Source organism: Phocoena sinus, chromosome 4, assembly GCF_008692025.1.
Source record: "Phocoena sinus isolate mPhoSin1 chromosome 4, mPhoSin1.pri, whole genome shotgun sequence".
Taxonomy (NCBI): domain Eukaryota; kingdom Metazoa; phylum Chordata; class Mammalia; order Artiodactyla; family Phocoenidae; genus Phocoena; species Phocoena sinus.
In genome coordinates this window covers 133,818,218-133,839,678 of record NC_045766.1, presented here as the reverse complement: position 1 = coordinate 133,839,678, position 21,461 = coordinate 133,818,218, and positions in this window count along the sequence as shown.

Below are 21,461 nucleotides of genomic sequence, written 5' to 3'. Positions count from 1 at the left end.
TGAAACTTTCTGGAATTTTTAAAAGAATATTTTCAGTCTGCACTGTTGGTTGAACCCACAGCTGCAGAACCCATAGATGTGGAGGGCTGACTGTAATTAGTAGGTGCACTAATTAAACAAATAATATATGTGAGAAAATAAAACTATTTTGTAATGTTTCTTTCGGTCCTCTGATAGAGCAATATATTTCAGCTCTTTATTGGATATTTAAATCTTGTAGGCTATATTAAGGTATATAAATGTAAAACTTTTAAAGGAAAGGAAAACAAACACAACAAGCCTAATTAAGTAGATATCGCCTATATTTAATTTAAAAAATAGCAATAATATGTTTCTTCCTATGCAGTGTTATAATAAGATATTTTTATTCTTTTTGTTTCCTCCTCTAGTAATACTTCTCTGAACTGCCTTTTTCATCCATGTAGTGATAAAACTGAACATAGCCCAAAGTAAAATTCACTTTGACTTATAGCTCTCCTCTTATGAAGCCCACATTACGCTGATGCCTGATACCAGTCCAAGGTGATGACATTGAGCTGAATAGCCTCTCAACAAAAGTGTTTGAACAAGGGATACTTTTTATTGGCTCTGAAGGTTAATTTTATGTGTCACCTCGGCTGGGCCATGGAGCCCAGGTGTCTGGTCAAACAACAGTTTAGACGTTGCTGTGAAGGTATGTTTTAGATGAGATTAACATTTCAATCAGTTGCCACTGAGTGAAGTGGATCACTTTCCATAATGTGGGTGGGCCTCATCCAATCAGTTGAAGACCTTAAGAGTGAAGACTGAGGTTTCCTGAGAAAGAAGGAATTCTGCCTTAAGACTGCAGCATAGAAATCCTGCCTATGTTTTCAGCCTGCTGGCCTGTCTCATGAATTTTGGACTCAAGACTGAAACATCAGCTGTTACCTGCGTCTCCAGCTTGCCCACCCACCCTAGAGATTCCGGGTTCACCAGCCTCCACAGTCAAATGAGCCAGTTCCTTAAAATCTCTCTGTCTCTGTCTCTTTGTCTCTCTGTCTCTATTTCTCTGGAGAACCCTGACTAATACATGATAAACAGAGCATTTTTAGACTTGCAAGAGTTCATTTCCAGCTCTCCAAAAACGCCCATCCACTCTGTATCTATGGGCTTGTCTAGGTTGACCAGCTGTTTCTCAGTCAGGCCCTTTGCATCTAGAAATTCACTGTATGGGTATTCATGTCCAAAATTAGTAAAGAAATTGAGAAAATCCTGTTGCCCTTTTCTGGTGATTTGGTTTGTTTTTTGGTTGGTTTGGTTTTAGTTTTTAAACAGTCTTATTTTTTAAAAAGTCTTTTTTGTAAATGAGTTTTTGTCATAACCTCCACATAACATAAAACAACCCAGGTTCAGTCGATTCATCCTTTGCTAGGCTCCTGATGGCCTCTTCAAAGATCATCAAACAGTTGGAGAAAGAGCAGATTAATTCTGCTTTGCTGTAATCCTTTTCTCCATTCTTATCCTCAATGTTCTTTCCAAATTAGAGAAGGGCACTCCTCTTTTCCCAAACTTTGAAAATATGACTTTGTAACTAGTCAACATCCCTTCTATGGCAGGAGATAACGAGAGCCATCTCCTAGGCACACGGCAAGGGAGGCTATATCCTTCCATTTCTATAAAGTCAAAAGTCTCACTAAATGCTTCTGCATGTTTTAGGAAAGCTACAAGGTGACCAAAAACTTTCATTATGAAAGCACCAATACAGTAAGTTCCCTACATACGAACCTTCAAGTTGTGGACTTTCGAAGATGTGAACATGCGTTTGCGTGTCCAATCACGTTAAATTTGTTCATGTGTCTGGCATACACTGTCATGTGTATGAATCCTCTACAAGTGGTTGTGCTTTTGTGTACTTTACTGTACAGGACTGTGTAGAGTGCAGTAGTACAGTATCTTTATTTCAAGCCCAGGATGTCGGAAGCATGCATAAAAGTAGTGGTGATGTAGCTGGTACTAGCGTACTTTTCAAGGTATTGTACTTTAAGATGAAGAATGTTCTCCTTTATTTTTGTGTTTGTTTGCTTTTAATGTATTATTTGTGTGAAAAGTATTATAAACCTATTCCAGTACAGTACTATATAGCTGATTGCGTTAGTTGGGTACCTAGGCTAACTTTGTTGGACTTACAAACGAAGTGGACTTAACAAACGGGCGCTCGGAATGGAACTCATTTGTATGTAGGGAACTTACTGTATCCCAAATAAGCAAGTTATACTCCCCGAATGCAGGACCATTAGCAGGTAAGATCTTTTCATTTTCTTTGGTAAGAAGTTTCCAGTCTGAAAGGAGTTTGCCAGAATTTACATTTGCACCATCAGGCAAATGTGTGAGTAGATTAACAAAAGTCTAGGTTTTATTTGGACAAGGTATCAATAATCTTTCATTTTATTTTTTCTGCAGTTTCACTGAACACTTCATAGAAATCAAGAAGATGATTTGAAGCTTTATTTTTCAAATAGAAATACCTAAGAGCTAGGGAGACATTTTTTTTGTTGCTATGTATCATTTGATGTACTGTAGAAACCATGATTATTGGTAATCTATGATAAAAAGCAGGTCTACCCTGTAAGGGACCAGCACATCCCTTAACCAAAATGTCCCCCTTTTGTTCACCTCCACTTTAGGGTAAAGGAAGAGTGGCGATGAGCTAATGCCCAAATAGCACATTACTCACAAGCTGCTGGCTTAATGGAAGAGGGTAAGAGCCGGCCGAAGGCTCAAGTGCAGTACTAATGGAGAAATGATAAGCTAGGGCTCAGAATGCCGTCACACCTCTCCCGCATGCCTTTAAAGAGAGCTAATGTACAGCCCATCTTCCCCTTGGCCAGTATGCAGGGGCCTGGGAAGCAAGGGGGTGCAGAGGAGACTGCCCCTCTCGCTACTGCACTGTGTCACCCTCTGAAGTGATGCTTGTTTCCCATCCCTGGTGCTGTGGACTTGGAGGGTTTGGAGCTGTCGTTAGTGCCAGTAGGGGTCAGTTTGAGGGGTCAACTTGGCTAGGCTTGGCCCCTAGTTATTCAACCAAACATAAGTCTAAGTGTTGCTGGAAGGTAGTCTGTAGATGCAATTAACACCTACACTCAGTCCACTTTGAGTAAAGGAGAGACTATCCTTGACAACCTGGGTGGGCCTGGTCTAATCAGTTGAAAGGCCTTGAGAGCAGAACTGAGGTTCCCCTGCAGAAGAAGAAACATCCTCTGTGAACTGCAGCTTCAGCTCCTGCCGAGAGTTCCAGCCTGTCCTTCCTGACGGCCCGCCCTGTGGATTTCAGACTCGCCTAACCGATCTCCACAATCAGGTAAGCCAATTCTTTGCAAAGAAATAGTTCATTTTTTCGGGTGGAACCCTGACTGATATAGTGTCCGGGGGAAGACGACTTGCCCAAGGAGATGAGTCATGACTGTTTTGGGGGAAACTTCATGTTGCCTAACCAACAGGCAGAGGAGGGATCACTGTGTCGACCAGGGCGTTTGATCCCAAAAACCAAGGGGCAAATGACATAACAGGGGAATGGAGTTCTTATGTGTGGACCCAGGAGATTCACTGGGGTACTTCTGAGTACTTCTGTGGCCAATACTCCGGGACAGTGGAAAAACGATCGTCAAGGTCTAGATCCTTCCGGAATGAAGGCTCAAGTGATCCCTCTAGGTAAAAAGCTCAGCCTAACCGCAGCTGGCATGAGATAAGGGTGGGACACAGGAGGACGATGGAAGGAAGCAGCTAATTTTTTCAGTTTCAGGTAGGAGTTTGACTGAACTGGTGTCACCCCACAATGATACAGTCACTGACGGGACTTTATGTGCCCTGCACCCTCCACCCCGTGCTGGGGATGCCCATTTTTCAACTGGACAAAAGACAAGAGGAAAAAGTGGGGTGTAGAGAGGTGACCTGTGCCGAATATCTTCCGTTGGCACCCCCAGGTCTTCTCCCCACCCCTCTCCGCTGTTATGTGCCCAGGAGACTGAGGTGGGAGGATGGTACGGAAAGGCTTCTGGGCTCCCCAACTTCCTGTGATCCTCAGTCAAGAGGGTGCTTGAGACGTGAGGCCAGGCCCTGTGTTCTCTTGATCCCCCTCTAGGGGTCGCTGCAGGCCGGCCGAGTCCCTCCAAAGGTGGCCAGGGTCAGGTGTCCTCACCACCCCCAGCCTTCTCTGTCTCAAGCTCCCGGTCTCTCAGGCCCGAGGGTGGTAACAGCATCACCCATGATTTATTAGCCCCGAAATGCCACACTATTCCTTGCGGTTGCCCTTCTCCCAGCCCACACCTTTGTAAATGGTCCCTTTATGAAACTTTCCTCAGATACCACAACGTGTGTGTAACACACTGTTTCTTGCTGTGCCCTGAATAATGTAAGGCCACTTGGGCTTCTTTAAGTCTCTGAGGATTTCTCCAGAGATTATCAGACTCGCGGAACTGGGAAGGACTGTAGATGCCATTGAGACAGCATTGCTTTCGCAGATGAGAAAAACTGAGGCCCATCATGGTGAAGTAATAAATCCAAGGTCCTTTGGCCAAGCAGAGGCAGGGCAGCGGCCCATCCCAGATCTCCTGCCCCCTCCTTCCATCTGCCTCTGTCTCTGAGAATGACCCTCAGGCTGTACTGGGTGTTAGGATATAACCACAAAGGTGAAATCCAATAACAAGATGAGAGATTGGGGGGAAATACTTGCTTTCCAAAGAGCGTCAAACCACCAAGGGAATAATACTATATAAATCAGCCATCCGTGTCGGGGTGAGGACGCTTTGGGGGCCCAGCCACTCAGGCCCACTGTGTCGCATCCAGGGTCCAGCTCAGGCCCAGCCTGGACGATGACGGGGTGGAGCTTGTCCATCACCTGTCCCCTCCTCGGTCCTCCACTTCGTCCCCTCCTTCCTCTGTCCCCACCAGCTGTGGCTCAAGTGCCCCATTCTTAGGAACCCCTGTCAGATGTCTCTGGTAACTGAGGAGTTAAAGGGTTTTTCTAGCATATTACCAAAGCAGTTTACAATGGGTAAGAGAACTCTCTTAAATGTGGGCTTCTAGAAGTCATTTTGTGGTGAGTATAAAGAGACAGCGCCCACCCTCTAAAACAAACTCCTTCTCCTGGGCCAGCAGTGGGAAAGAATTTAACTTACGGGACATGAAGAAACTTTATTTCTGGCCTCTCCCGACTCCCTTGAATGAATATCCGGTGGTAATAATCTTCCTCTACCCTTGGATAAAAATCCCTGCAGGCCCCAGGAGTTTGCCAGTTACCTTAGGCGACAAACACTGTCTCGCTTCAGACGTTAGGATGTCCGTGTCACATACTGATCACGATTCCAGCTGTAGTGTTAACCCTTGTTCTCACCCCCGGCTCGGCCCTGCTTCAGGCTGGAAGCCGCAGTAGCCAGATGGACTTGGCTGTTTTCTTTTTTCTTTCTCCACCTTGTGCTTTTATTCCTCTCCACCTCTACCTCCTTCTCAGTATTCAGTTTCCGTTTTGTCCAGAGTAGTAGCAGCATTGGGAGGGAGGAGGCTGTAGGGGATGGGAAATGTCTTATGGTGTATAGGCTGTAGGCTGCTTGCATATTTCAGCCTGTTCTTTTTTTTTTATATTGTTTGCCTTGAAAATAATTCTGAATTTACAGAAAAATTAAAAGAATAGTACACAAACTCCCATAGATTGACAAATTCTTAACATTTTGTCACATTTCCTTTATCATTCTTTCTTTCTTCTCTCCCCTCGCTCACCTGTCACCTGAGATTCCCTTCCCCACTTTTTTTCCTAAACGATTTGAGATAGTGCCCACGTCAACACTTTTACCCCCAGACACTTCAGTGTGTATTCCCAAGAACATGGAGATTATCTGACGTGAATACAGTAACTATGAAATTCTAAAATTTTAACATTGACATAATTCTATGATCTAATATATAGTCTATATTCAATTTTTACTAATCATCCTAAAAATGTTCTTAGTGGCAAATTTCCCCCAATCCAGACTTCAATCCTGATCATGTATTTTGTCTGTTAATCTGGAAAAGTTCCTCAGTCTTCCTATGGCTTTCATGACATCGATATTCTTGAAGAGTGCCGGTCAGTTGCTTTGTAGAATATTCCACAATTTGGGTTTGAGCTGAGTAGGGTTGGGTTCTGCATTTCTGGCAGGAGCACATAAGGGATGTGTGTCCTTCTCAGTGCAACACGTCAGGGGATACACGATGTCAGTTTCACCCATGACTAGTGATGGCAGCTTAGATCACCTGGATAGGGTGGTGTCTGCCATGTTTCTCCACTGTAATTACTCTGATTCCCATTGTAATTAATAAACGATCTGTAGGGAAATACTTTTAGACTATGGAATACTTTGTTTCTTTTCAAACTTTCATCCAATAATCTTAGCATCTATCGATAATTCTTGTCTTAAGCCCCAAGTCTGTCATCAGGTCAGTCTTGGGGGAACTCACATTCCCCAGTGAAGAGTTCTTATGAATTCGAGCTGCCACTCACCCCTAGGGGAGGGAATCACTGCTCCCTTTTAACACTTGATTCAGGTATGGATTATGATTCAGGTATGGTATGTTTAAGCCAATCTTTACTTGTGGGCATCACAGAAGACATATGAGGTGAATGTCTGATGAATGCATCAGAAGCCTCTTTTCCTCCATCACCTGGACTGCCTCACCTGGACCATGGCTACTCGACCCCTCAATATTACATTCTCAGGAGGGAGAGAAAAGCTTCCTGATCTGGAGGAACTCCTACATCCCCAGATCCACGGGGTCTGGCCCTACTCCAGAGCTCACCCCAGGATATTCACTGTCTTGACTGGAAAGATGGTACCCTAACTCCATTACAGTCATGCAGTGTGTGTGTGTGGTGTCCATGCTGTGTGTGGGGGTTGAGAGAGGCTGGGTGAGAAGCCATCTCATATCCAGAATTTGAAATGGGAATTTAATACAAATAGCTGTTAATTAGGAATAAGGTTGTTTAAAAAGTCATTGAAAATTCAGAGAGATGGAGATAGCAGCTATAAGAAGCAGCTCCACCCCTAAGGCTGGTGGGAACAAAGGGAAGATGTATTTTTAAAACGTAGAATTGAGGGACCCTGAGGAGAAAAACTCAGATCTCAGAAGAAAGGGCCCCGGTCTGCTGGTGCTGGTGCCTCTGGGCTTGTGAGGGGAAACTGTGGGGCTGGAATGCAGACCTTGGAGGAGGGAGCTCTAGCCAACTGGTGCTGGTTCTGAAGCGGGGAGACGGGGGTGTGGAATGAAGCTGATTCTGTAGCGGTTCAGAAAACTGCACACTGGATGCTACACCTTCTGTGGGAAGGAACTTCTGCTGCTGGGGTGAAGAAGCATCTTGGGTGGTGTCCTGAGGGACAGGAAGCAAACGGGAAGGAGCAAGTCCCTTTTATGCACTCCATCCCTTTAGTTTCTCTCCAGTTCACCTCATTGGCAAAACTTAACATGGAGCCAGCAGGGAAAGTAGAAATGTGGTTTGCAAAGCCCCAGTCCCGATCGAACAGCATAGAGAAGAGTTTAAAAGGGTGAGTTTGGAACTGGAAGACAAGAATAACCGGCACACCTCCAAATTTAAAATGATGGTGTCTGTCAAAAGGATACAGCACGTGTGGATTTACAGTGGGTGCCCCATGGCAAGAAAGATGATCTCTCAAAACAATAACAATTGGGTTATCCATGCAGCCATGCTGGACAGTGTGCCCCATCTGAATGGAGGCCAGGACAGCCTTAGACAAGTTGGTGTGGCCAAGTGTTGCCCAAACTTCTGGCTGAGCAGCTTTGCAGAAGGAGAGGCATTGGGACTGAGGACAGTGCAGGTCAGATCAAAAGGTAATCACGGGGAAACAACCCAAGTGTCCATCAACAGGTGAAATGGATAAACAAAAGACGGCATATCCATACAATGGGATGTTATCCAGACATTGAAAGGAATGGAGTTCTGATACACGCCACGACATGGAAGAGACTTGAAAACATTATGCCAAGTGAAATAAGCGAGAAATAAAAGGACAAATATTGTATGACTGTATGATTTTGCTTATATATGTCTAGAATAGGCAAGTTCCTAGGGACAGAAGGTAGATTCAAGTTTACCAGGGGCTGGAAGGAGGGGTCATAGGCAGTTACTGGTTAATGATGACAGAGTTTCTGTTTAGTATGATGAAAAAAATTTGGAACTAGATAGTGGTGATGGTTGCACACTATGAATGTAATCAGTGTCACTGAATTGTACACCCTAAGAATGGTTAAAATGACAAATTTTATGAGATAGATAATTTTTTAATTAATAATGTAATATACAAAAACCATTGTATTATACACTTTATTTTTTTAACATCTTTATTGGAGTATAATTGCTTTACAATGGTGTGTTAGTTTCTGCTGTATAACAAACTGAATCAGCTATACGTATACATATGTTCCCATATCTCCTCCCTCTTGCGTCTCCCTCTTACCCTCCCTATCCCACCCCTCTAGGTGGTCACAGAACACCAAGCTGATCTCCCTGTGCTATGTGGCTACTTCCCGCTAGCTAGCTATTTTACATTTGGTAGTGTATATATGTCCATGCCACTCTCTCACTTCGTCCCAGCTTACCCTTCCCCCTCCCCGTGTCCTCAAGTCCATTCTCTACATCTGCATCTTTATTCCTATCCTGCCCCTAGGTTTTTCAGAACCATTTTTTTTTTAGATTCCATATATATGTGTTAGCATACAGTATTTGTTTTTCTCTTTCTGACTTCCTTCACTCTGTATGACAGACTCTAGGTCCATCCACCTCACTACAAATATCTCAATTTCATTTCTTTTTATGTCTGAGTAATATTCCATTGTATATATGTGCCACATCTTCTTTATCCATTCATCTGATGATGAAACACTTAGGTTGCTTCCATGTCCTGGTTATTGTAAATAGAGCTGCAATGAACATTTTGGTACATGACTCTTTTTGAATTATGGTTTTCTCAGGGTATATGCCCAGTAGTGGGATTGCTGGGTCATATGGTAGTTCCATTTGTAGTTTTTTAAGGAACCTCCATACTGTTCTCCACAGTGGCTGTATCAATTTACATTCCCACCAACAGTGTAAGAGGGTTCCTTTTTCTCCACACCCTCTCCAGCATTTATTGTTTCTAGATTTTTTGATGATGGCCATTCTGACTGGTGTGAGATGATATCTCATTGTAGTTTTGATTTGCATTTCTCTAATGATTAGTGATGTTGAGCATTCTTTCATGTGTTTGTTGGCAGTCTGTATATCTTCTTTGAAGAAATGTCTGTTTAGGTCTTTTGCCCATTTTTGGATTGGGTTGTTTGTTTTTTTGATATTGAGCTGCTTGTAAATTTTGGAGATTAATCCTTTGTCAGTTGCTTCATTTGCAAATATTTTCTCCTATTCTGAGGGCTGTCTTTTTGTCTTGTTTATGGTTTCTTTGCTGTGCAAAAGCTTTTAAGTTTCATTAGGTCTCATTTGTATTATACACTTTAAATGGGTGAATTATACAGTATGTGAATTATGCATCAATAAAGCTGTTAAAAAAAAAAAGAAACACACAAGCACAGCCCCTCAGTCACATTCTCAAACACAGTGCAACCATTATTGGTTATCATAGCCCACATGTGTCCCTGGAGAGGCTGTCTTAAAGCACTTCCTGCTCACACTTTTTTTAAAAATAAATTTATTTATTTATTTTTGGCTGTGTTGAGTCTCTTTGTTGCTGCATGTGGGCTTTCTCTAGTTGCGGTGAGTGGGGGGCTACTCTTCATTGCAGTGCGCGGACGTCTCATTGCCGTGGCTTCTCTCGCTGAGGCACAGGCTCTAGGTGCGCAGGCTCAGTAGTTGTGGCTCGCAGGCTCTAGAGCTCAGGCTGAGTAGTTGTGGCGCATGGGCTTAGTTGCTCCATGGCATGTGGGATCTTCTTGGACCAGGGCTCAAACCCGTGTCCCCTGCATTGGCAGGCGGATTCTTAACCATTGCACCACCAGGGAAGTCCCCCTGCTCACACTTTCATGCCCCTTGACTGATCAAACAATTTGAGGTGAAACTCTCGCCATTAATCACATCATCTCATTTCACAGAAGAGCGAGAATGAGTGTGTGATGAGTTAGGTGCAAGCTATAATATAGTTAGCATAGTATAGTACAGTACAATATAGTATAGTATAGTTTGGTATGGTATAGCTTGCTCAGCATGAAGCTACAGAAGCTTCCACAAACCCTGAGAAGAGTTTGCCTGCCAATTAACTGGTGATGAGAGAGCAATAGGAACATTTCTCTCTTTAATTTTTCAAAAAGCTAAATTAGTGTGTTTTCATTATTTAAAATATAAAATAACCACAATAATATATAGCCTTATACCCATTAGGATGGCTATTGTCAAAAACCAGAAAATGACCAGTAGTAGCAAGAATGTGGAGAAATTGGAAGCCTTCTGCCTTGCTAGTAGGAATGTAAAATGGTGAAGCTGCTGTGGAAAAAAGTAGGGTGGGTCCTCAAAAAATTAAAGGAAGAATCACCATATGATCCAGCAATTGCACTTCTAGGTATATACCCTAAAAAAACTGAAAACAGGAACTTGAACAGATATTTATTCACCAATGTTCACAGCAGCATTATTCACAATAACCAAAAGATGGAAGCAACCCAAGTGTCTATCAACGGATGAATGGATAGTATATATATGTACACATACATACATATAGATAGATATTGCATAAATGGGATATTATGCAGCCTTAAAAAGGAGGAAATTCTGACATATGCTACAACATGGATGAACCTTGAAAACCTTGTTAAATGAAATAAATCAGACCCAAAAGGACAAATACTGTATCATTACCTTTATATTAGGGATCTAAAATAATCAAATTCATAGAGACAGAAAGTAGAAGAGAGGTTAACAGAGTTTGGGGGTAGATGGGAATGGAGAATTAGTGTTTGATGGGTACAGAGTTTTTAGTTTAGGAGATGGATGGTGGTGATACTTTCACGACAGTGTGAATGTATTTAATGTCATTGAACTGTACATTTAAAAATGGTTAAAATGGTGCTTTTTGTCATGCGTAGTTTACCACAAAAAAGGAAAAAAGATGTAGAAATAAGGTAAGCCAAAAATTAAAGATCACCAAGATTTCTCTAACCAAAGACAGTTGCTGATAGCAGCAATCAGAATCACTGCAAACTAATTCTAGGGATAAGGGTTAGACTGAGTCATGGCTGATGGCTGATAAGAATTGAGTCCTGAACTTCCCTGACAGTCCAGTGGTTAAGACTTTGCACTTCCAATACAGAGGGCATGGGTTCGATCCCTCGTTGGGGAACTAACGAGGTTCCCATGCCGCGGGGTGCAGCCAATAAATAAATAAATTAATTAAAAAACTATGGGGGGAAAAAGAATTGAGTCTCAAAGATATCAAATTTTGTACCTTAAGCTTGTTTTGATTTACCCTTTTATTCATTTGTTAACAACTCTGATTTTAATTGTTAGAAAAATAGAAAGCGGAAATGGGTTGTCTGGCAGCCTGAAGATAAGTAAGATATGGCTCTTGCCTCAGGGAACTTATAGTCTAATGGAAAATATCAGACTTTGACAAATAACTTGACCACAACGGGGAGAGTAATGGTCTTCGTACCTGAGAGAGGTAAAAGGCTAGAGAAATGGAGCTCCCTTATACCATGGTGTGGTGGGAAGCATCGTGGAGGAGGTAATATTTGAACTGGTCCTTGGAAAATGAGAATAGGGAAGGATTCTCAGGCAGGAGTTATGTCTTGAGCAAAGGCTAGGATTTAGGAAACTGAAAGCTGTGGAGTTTGAACAGAGGACACAGTTAAGTGAATAGGAATAATTGGGGATTAAACTAGAGAGGGGATCATGAATTTAACAGAGTCCCAGGAGATCTGACCTGTGCTTTAGTAAGTTTAATCTGACTTCCAGGGTGTGTATGTATATATCTGAGGAGGATAGGTTTTAAAGTATAGGGCTGAATAATACTCTTTAAGGATGACTATTTTGTTAAGGAATTTCTTTTTTCTTATTTCTTATTTATTTTCTAAAAATCAGTTTAAAATCCATGTTTTATTTCTAAGACCCTGTGCTCTCAGTTCAGAACATCTGCCTGAGTAGTGTACTATACCACCTGATGGCAGCACCTCTAATTGCAGGCAAAACAAAATAAAGTGTGTCTGTGTCTGTGTTGGAGGGTGTGTGAAGGGTGAAGAGAAATAGTCCAGTAGGGAATTTACAAACCAAAACATATAACAGCATAGATCAGCACAGGGGATTTTTATTCCAACAAGAGAAATTAATTGCAGTATTATCACAACTGACCATAAGTGGAAACACAGCTTGAGTAGAATGTATTGGGTTGGCCAAAAAGTTCGTTCGGATTTTCCATACCCTCTTATGAAAAATCCAAACGAACTTTTTGGCCAACCAATATTAATTCTCAATTACAGAAAGTGCATTTTAACTTTGTGAGGAACAAGAGAGAAAACGCACAGTTCCCCTTATAATGAGATATGTAGATTTTCTGGGCTAACTTCACTCCAAATTATACCTGCAAATTATAGAAATGAAGATTGGCAAGAGAGACTCTCTTTCCCTGTGCTGGATATCATCTATTGGATGCTGGTACTCTTTCCATCCATTATAAGAGACTGCCGGCTGTCTTAAATCCGTATTTTTATTGTTCCATTTTAGTGGAGGCACCAGACATATATTTGTCCAGCTACAAATGGATGTTTTCCAGCCTCTCTTGCGGGTAAATGTGGCACAAGACCACATTCTTTATAATGGGATACAGACGGAAATGATGCTGCCACTTTCAGGACCACCCACAAAAGCTTCTCATACATGTTCCTCCGTGCCCTGTCCCTCTTCTACCTGACTGAGAGGATGAACACCCAGGACAGCCTTGGAAGCCCCATGTTGAAAATAGCAAAGCCATCAACAACCTGAGTCCCTGAATGACTGCATGGAGCAGGGTTGCCATTGCCCTGACCCCTGCCTTGGACTATTAACTGAGTAATAAACTTTTTACTCTTAAAGATGCTGAATGTGTGGAGTCTATTTGTTACCATAGTTCAGACTACCCTGACTCCTATCCCCTTTTTCTGTTCCCTCCTGTATTCAGAAATTTGAAGCCTTAAACTCCATCCCCCAGACTCTCTCCCACAAGGGTTCTGGACACAATTTAGGCTCTGCCAATCAGATGCACTTGTGCACCATTTGGAAGTCAGTGGTAAGGCAGAGCCGTTCTTCCAGTGAGAGAGGTGTCTGATGGGTAGGCTCCAACAGACGCTAGCATCACACCAGCCAGATTTCCTGCTCCCCTCTGGCACCTGGCTTTGCCAACCAGGGTGTTCTGATGATGATGATGGAGAGTTCCTCCTCCTTGGACACAGTTGTGATGTGACCTCAAAGCCCAGCGAATGCCTTCTGCCTCTGCTGCTCCGGACCTTCTAACACTTATGTAAGCATAATTCCCTAGATTAAATGCCTTTCTGCATGTCAGTGTCTTGCACTGATATTGCTTTCCCATTCCAGTGGGAGAGAGACATTTCTCATCTTTTAAAATTAGTTCACAGTATTCACAAGAATTCACCTGTTCATTTTCATTTATTTGCCCTCCTCAGAGACTCTTCATCTTCCCATGTGTCTGCCTGTTTTGAACTTGTGTCCCAGCAGTGAGTCAGTGTCATTCTCTGAGCCTCAGTTTCCTCATCTATAAAATAGGGATAATAATCCCTGACCTACAGAGTTGTTCTGACGGTAAAACGAGACATTATTGGATGGAAAAAACATTTGAGAGATTGATATATGAAATGTTAAATCCATAAAAAGAGGATTAAAAAGCATACTTTGGTGAGTCCATAGGGGAAGAAACTATAGTATTCAGCTGTCTTTTGAAAGAAATGTATTTTTATATGCACTGACTTAAACACTATATATTTATGTATATATTTCTAAAATATATGTGCAGTAATACATAAGATCTAAAAATTCTGAGTGTAGGTTGATTGCTTAAATGTGAGGTGTAAGTCATAACACAAGAGCTACAAAGTGTGGTCATAATAATTTCAAATATCTTGAATCACTTAATATTTACTTTCGAAAAGTAATTCATTTTACTGTGACCCGCAATCACCAACTGAAAAACTTCTAAGATTCAAGAAAAAGTTTCTGTGTCCCAATCCACCCTCTTGATCAGCAGCCATTCTCTCATTAACATTTGTGGTCCGGCTGATTTTTGCTCTCATTTGCACTGTGTAAAAGGCCTCCGCCAGCTTCCTTTCCTCTCTGTTCAAATAAACAATAGCTTTTGGAACAAAGAAGGAAATTTGCAGCAGGTGAAAGTTTAGTTTTAATGATGCAGAGACCGAACTGTTTTTAAACTAGAAATACGTAGAAGACTTCAAACTCCCTTTAATTTCTCCTTTCTCACAATTATCCTTTAGAGTTTACCAAATCTCTTACTTTGAATCAGAGAATCTTTGAAATGAATTCAGAAACTAACCTTTTGCACATACCTAGCTTATTAGCAACAAGAAAAATTACTTTTCTCTCTGACTGTGAGCTTCTTCTCCCTCTGAAACATAAAATAGAGACATAAACTTATAGGATGTAGAGGCAGCAACCGGTGACATTTTCATATCTCCTTAGGGAAAGAAAATCTAGGCGAGAGGGGGGTGAAAAAGCCCGAGTTTGGTCATTTGTATCCATATGTAGCAAAGGGGCTATTAGGTGCTGATGCGCGGCTCAGATCAGAACACCCAAGGCAGCTGCCAGCCCCCTTCATGCCCTGAAGTCCTTGAATCAAGACATTTAATTGGTGTGTAAAAAGTCACCTTAACAAGGTTCACCATCACCTTTCCTGAAAATCTTCCTGACGAAGGATTTGTGAAAACTTTTCTAAACAAACATCTCCTCTCATTCAGCTATTCCAGAAGAAGAAATGTCAACTTTCATTTCATTCATTTCATTTCATTCATACTGCAGTCATCCCTCAGTATCTGTGGGGCATTTGTCCCAGGACCTCTAGCAGATGCCCAAATCCACAGATGCTCAAGCACCTCTCACCCTGCATCCGCAGATCCCACTTCCATGGATGCAGAACTCGCGGATATGGGGGTCCAAGTGCACACGGTCATTCCCACTCTTTGAAATTTCTTTCCCGCTAAAATGCAGAGGTAGCACTGAGGATGGAGAGAGCAGAGACCAGGTATGAGCAGGCAGGGGTAGTATTAGTCAGGCTAAGTTACACAAGCTGCTGGGCCAAAGGATATGTATACACATTTGCTATTTTAATAGTACTGCCCGACTGCAGTCACATCCTCAGACTTATTTAAGAGTGCCTTGTCTCCTCCCAGTCTGCGTAGCAGAGAATTACCAAATTCATGGATTTTTTTTTTCCAATCTGCTAAATGAAGAAGGGCTGATACCAAAGTTTCTGAAAATCAAGTGTGTCACTGGGATAATTCCTCTTCCCTTTCACCCTCTCCCCTCTCTCTCCTTCCCCTGGACGTTTTTTACTATGCTAAAATACACATAACATAAAATTTACCGTGGTAACCATTTTTAAGGATACAGTTCAGTAGCTTTAAATACATTCACATTATTGTACCATCATCACCACCATCCATCTCCAGCATTTTGTCATCATCTCAAACTGAAACTGTACCCATTAAACAGTAAGTCCCATTCCTCTGTCCCTGCCAGCCCCCGGCAACCACCATTCTACTTTCTGTGTCTATGAATTTGTCTATTCTAGGTATCTCACATAAGTGGAATCCTACAGTATTTGTCCTTTTGTGTTTGGCTTCTTTCGCTTAGTATGTGTTCAAGTTTCATCCACGTCATAGCATGTAGCACAATTTCATCCGTTATTAAGGCTGAATAATATTCCACTGTATGGATAGACCACGTTTTGTTCATCCATTCATCCACTGATGGACACTTGGGTTGCTTCCATCTTTTGGCCATTGTGAATGATGCTGCTATGAACATGGGGGTACAAATATCTATTTAAGTCCCTGCTTTCAATTCTTTTGAAGTGGAATTTCTGCATCTTAAGGTCATTCTCTGTTTAACTTTTGGAGGACTCACCAAACAGCTTTCCACAGTGGCTGTGTCATATTGCTTCTTTTTAAATTCAAATAACTGATGTTGATACAATTACTTACAATTTTCAAAGTCATCTTTCCTTTAAAACTCTCATAAAATCCTAATGAAAATGCTGCAAGATGAGTGTTACTTCAATCCCCATTTTGCACATGAGGAAATCAAGGGTAGGCAGGAAAGTAGGATCACAGAGATTCCGGTGGGCTCTTAGCAGCAAACAGCAGAAGCCACTCTGGGGAGCTTAAGGAGAGAAGTTGCTCTTCAAAGTGTTCCTCAGGTAGTTCAGAGTTTCTAGGAGGGCCAGAAGATCAGCCCCAGAGCTGGGAAACCCAACCACATCCCCAGAAAAAAGATCTCACCCCTGGCCCACTGTGCACAGACATGGCGCTTGCCACAGGGGGACTGGACCCAGGATGGCTGTCAGTGCACAGCCGGATGCCTTCACCGCCACACTTGCCAGAGACAGAGTTCTCTGCAGTGAGAACTGTTTCCTCATGCTGCTTTCCTCCAAACTGGGGCCTCCCACAGGTGCACCCACAAGCCCAGCCTAAGCCCTACCAACAAGAAGGCTGTGAAGGTTGCTTCTACCTTAGGGAGAAGAAAGTCCCAAATCATAACAAGAGATGTGTTAAAGGGTGCTGGGAAGCTAGAAAATGTGACAACTCTCCATGAACACAGCTAGTAAATGCAGGGCCATAACTCGAATCCACTTCCTTCTGACTCTGCTTCTAGTGTCTTGGAAAATGTCTGCTGCTTATACCTATGACTGTGGACGCTGATCTTCTCACCTAAAAACAGAAAAGAAAAGATTGCAATATTGAGAGCTCCAGGGTCCCGATGAACGCTGAAAGATGAATGATGTATTGGCTGAATGACCCTGGCATGAGTTGTCACGCAGCCTCTCTCTTTCTCATCACAATATTCCACCATCAAATGCAGACTCAGAGCACTTAATCCAGGTATATACACCTGCCGCATGCAAACTAAAGTTCAGAATGGGTGCTGTTCCAAAGTGATAAACAGGAGAGGCTTTTCATAGGCTTATTTCAACACGCGGCCAGCAAAAGGACTTAAAGCGGGTGGGGCTCCTATTTCTGAATTCTCTTCAGAGCCAGAGGCACATTCTTTTGTTTATAATCAGTGGTTACAAATCTGTACTTCAGTTCCCTCATCTGTCAAATGGATATAACAATCATTTATACTTCTTAGCATTCCCGAGAGCATTAAATGATGCAAAGCGCTTAGCACAGGGCCAGGCATGTATAAGAGCTTCGTAGATGTCAGCTATTACATTGTGGTGGTTGAACTTGTCTGGGGAATAAGGTAGGGATCAATCTGAGCCATATTAATTTGGGTCCAAAATGAGACATGATTCAATGAGACAAATTTCTTTCATGACTCATTAACAGGCTCTGAAGTTTGGGGAGCTCCAAAAAAGGCTCGCACAGCGGCAGTGCCAGTGGCGTAGATGCATGTTGAGCTTCCCAGGATGATGGCGGACAGGAGTTTCTGTATTGAGAAGGACGAGGCAGGTTTGTGCTTTACTCTCATGTGCGCTAACCACCTCCTACACGAAGCATGTGAGTGACGCCTCCTTCCTTAGCGCTGAGTCCTTGTGTGTCCTCTCCGGTTACTCCAGAGATAGAGTTTCTGAGACATGGAGGATCCATTACACACTTTCCCTTGCGCTGTCAAGAGCAGCTCCCTCCCACTGACCTGCCAGATGACAGTGCCCTGAGCGGTGACCTGACCTTCGGAACAGGTGAAAAGATCATCTCAGAAAATCCGTATAGATGCCCGTTTCTGCTGCTCATCCCTGAAAAACTTTGCCGGTCTCCATGTTAACATATGTACTCTTAACTCAGCCCTTGTTCTGCAAAAGGAACTATGCTTTGCCAGGTAACTCGATGCCCTCCTTACCCAAGGGTCAAGGTTCAGACCTGGCCAGCTCGGTGAACTCTGTCTGAGATCACGCTCTTACCCTGCAGGAAGGCTTCATGAATGGGCATGATCCAGACCCCTGGGAGGGAAGCTTTCCCCTAAGATACTGGCCTCAGCATCGCACAGGGGCCTGGTCCCATCTTCAGAAGGACCACTGCCCAGAACAGACGCTGGGACAGGAAGGGCAGATGGTCTGACATTGTCCTCTTACCCACTGCCATCCCATCACAGGACTCAAGATCGGAGAAGCCCACAGTTCTCTTCTACTGTCTTTTTCCCTTTTACTATCTCTTTCATTCATAGGTAGATAAATAGATAGATAATAAATAGATAATTGATAGATAGATGATAGATAGACAGATAGATAGATATGATGTAGTATAATGTAATAAGTAGTTGAATTTCTGTAATTCTTTATTTCTCTCCCGATACCTTGTAAATCTGTAAAACAATGGGTAAGCCCTCAGTAAATAGCTTTTACTTTTATTGTCATTATCATTTTTACTATTGCATGCTTGCTATTCTTCTATCTTTCAACTTTGAGCAAATATTAATTGAATGGCTAGTATGTGCCCAGGGCCCTGTACAGCCTGACTCTAATCCAACCATCCAGACTTCCCTCATGTGTCCTCAGGTACACGTCAGGTACCATCAAGTCTCATTTCACTGAATTACTCACCAATTCTCCACCCGTTAAAACTCATGATTGTTTCTCACCTCTTGCTACACGCTGTGCCTGAAATAGCCTTTCTTCTTCTGCACCTGGCAAAGTGCATTCATCCCTCAGGACCTCTGTCAAATGTCACCTCCTCTCTGAAGCCCATCCTGATTGGTTTCCCTTCTTTTACTGTTTATCCTACCGTATCCTAATTACTGGCTCACATGTGTGATTATCTCCTGAGGGTGGGAACTTCACTTAATCATTTTATCCTTTCTACCCACCCCAGCTCCCCCTCCAACAGTCTTTGGCATATATTAGGTCCTCAGTTAACGTTTGGTGAGTGAATGAGGATGCTATGTGTGTTGTGTGTTGCATTTGCCTTGGTATTACGTGGGCATAAAGGCACTTTGCTCCCTCTTCACGTGGGTCTGAACTCTCTTCCATTGGCACCCAATAGCTTTGGAATGGATTGGTCTGGTTAATATTTTAGTTTTCCCCTTTACCGCAATTCCTACTCCCAAGTGGCTGCAGATAATTTTTGTAGAGACAGACCTCACTATGATGGGCCCATGAGTGCTTCATGTTCCTGCTTTCTGTGTGCTGTTCAACCAAAAACTGAGGCAGCATTCCACTAATACTGTCAAGGATGAAGAGGAAAAGTGTAGGGCTTCCCTGGTGGCGCAGTGGTTGAGAGTCCACCTGCCGATACAGGGGACGCGGGTTTGTGCCCCGGTCCGGGAAGGTCCCACATGCCACGGAGCGGCTGGGCCCGTGAGCTATGGCCGCTGAGCCTGTGCGTCCGGAGCCTGTGCTCCTCAACGGGAGAGGCCACAACAGTGAGAAGCCCGTGTACCGCAAAAAAAAAAAAAAAAAAAAAAAAAAAAAAGAGGAAAAGTGTAAATTTAGAAAGTCTGATTAGCACAAACTACCTCACAACCCACCCTTGGCCTTTTGGTTGCAGAGTGTTTGGTACATGTGGGTTTGTTCCTCTGATCAGACTGTGAAACGCCACGCTTTTCCAGGGACTAACAAGCAAACAGGCTGGTAACAGGCACACAGCCAGCTGGCCGCCTGACCGCACTCGTCCTCCCCTGTGTTGTCACCCCTTTGGCTTATATCTGAGAGCAAGACCTCTGGAAGATTGTAGTGACCTGTCTGCTCTGATCTTGCTGAGAAGCCATTAGTTAAACTTCTGCAAAAAGAGCAGCCACTTCCCTGTGAGAAGAGCGGAGTCGTTAAAATTTTCTCTCTGAAATGAGAGCAAATGTTGGGTACAGACACAGAAAAAGGTTTTCTATGAAAGATGCTTATCAAATCCTGGGCCCAAACAAGGAGGAATATTTAAACTTGCAAATGAAAAATACCTGGTGTCAACATATCTTCCCAGCATGGCTCCAGCAGCCTCTTTTTCTGGGAGTGTTGTTAATCAGTCCTCTGTTACCGAACCAAACGTGGGTCCAGTTGCCTGCATGTAGTAAAGTCAATCTACTGACACCAGGTCGTGGCGAAGGAAGGTGCAGGCTTATTGCAAGGCCAAGCAGGGAGTATGGGCAGCTTGTGCTCAAAAGACCTGAACTCCCTGATGGCTTTCAGGGAAAGGTTTTTAAAGACAGGGTGAAGGAGACGGGTGTGGGCTGCATGATCAGCTCGTGGACATTCTTCTGATTGGCTGGTGGTGAGGCAATCGGGAGTCAACATCATCAGCCTTCTGGTTCCAACTGGTCTGGGGTCTGCGTGCTTGTGGGCAGCATGCAGTTAACTTCTTCTACCTGGCAGGGGTTTCAGTATCTGCAAAACAGCTCAAAGATATGGCTCAGGGTATTATCTTTGGCCCTTGAGGAGGAACTAAAGGGACTTGACTTTGTTTAATGGCCAAGCTATTATTATTTTTTCTTGCTTGACTGTTTTCCTTTCTTTCTGCATTTTCTCACTTCTCTGATTAAATTTGCTCTTTGGAACTTAGAGGAAGCCTGGGAGGCTAAAGTTTTTCTACAGACAAGAGGCAGGTGGAGGACAGTAGGGGCAGGGGTCCTGTTCTGGGAAGGCTCCATAGGGTCCTGTTCAGTTACAAGTGCTTAAAAGCTGGTGTATGCAATTATTGAGCCAGCACATGCTCTAGAGACCCTATTAGAACACACTCTGGGAACCTGTAATAATGTATGGATGTTTTATCTCACCCACCACACACACACACACACACACACACACACCCTGTTTTATGAGCCATTGGGCAGGCCAACAATTGCTTAGTTCACCCCAAACTCCCACTTGTCTGAGAACTGCTTTTCACACCTCTAGGAGTCCCATGGGATCTACCATGTTCCTACCGCCCCCCTACCTGCCAGCCTCAGATATCTGTTCTCAACTGGCTCTCGACCCAAATAGATCAGCACCTCCCTGCTCCAAAATGTATAGATCTGGGACAGCTCAGCAAGTCTCCACAGCCACAGCTATGAGACGTGAGGCTCAGAAGCCATCAGTGATCGAGGTTCCTGCATGAGAGAAGAAAGAAGCAGAGACAAGAAGCAGGGAGAAGTTCTTGGGACTTCTAGGGTCCCTGGAGGTGGTAGTCGCTCCTGAAGCCGAGCTCTGTCCTTCCTTTCTGCATCTTGGATGGGCAATGATTCCATAGATTCTATAAGCCCTTCCAGGGCCTGCTGTCTAGTTTTGCATGGTCCACAAAGTAAGAATTTACATCTTTTTTTTTTTTTTTTTGCGGTACGTGGGCCTCTC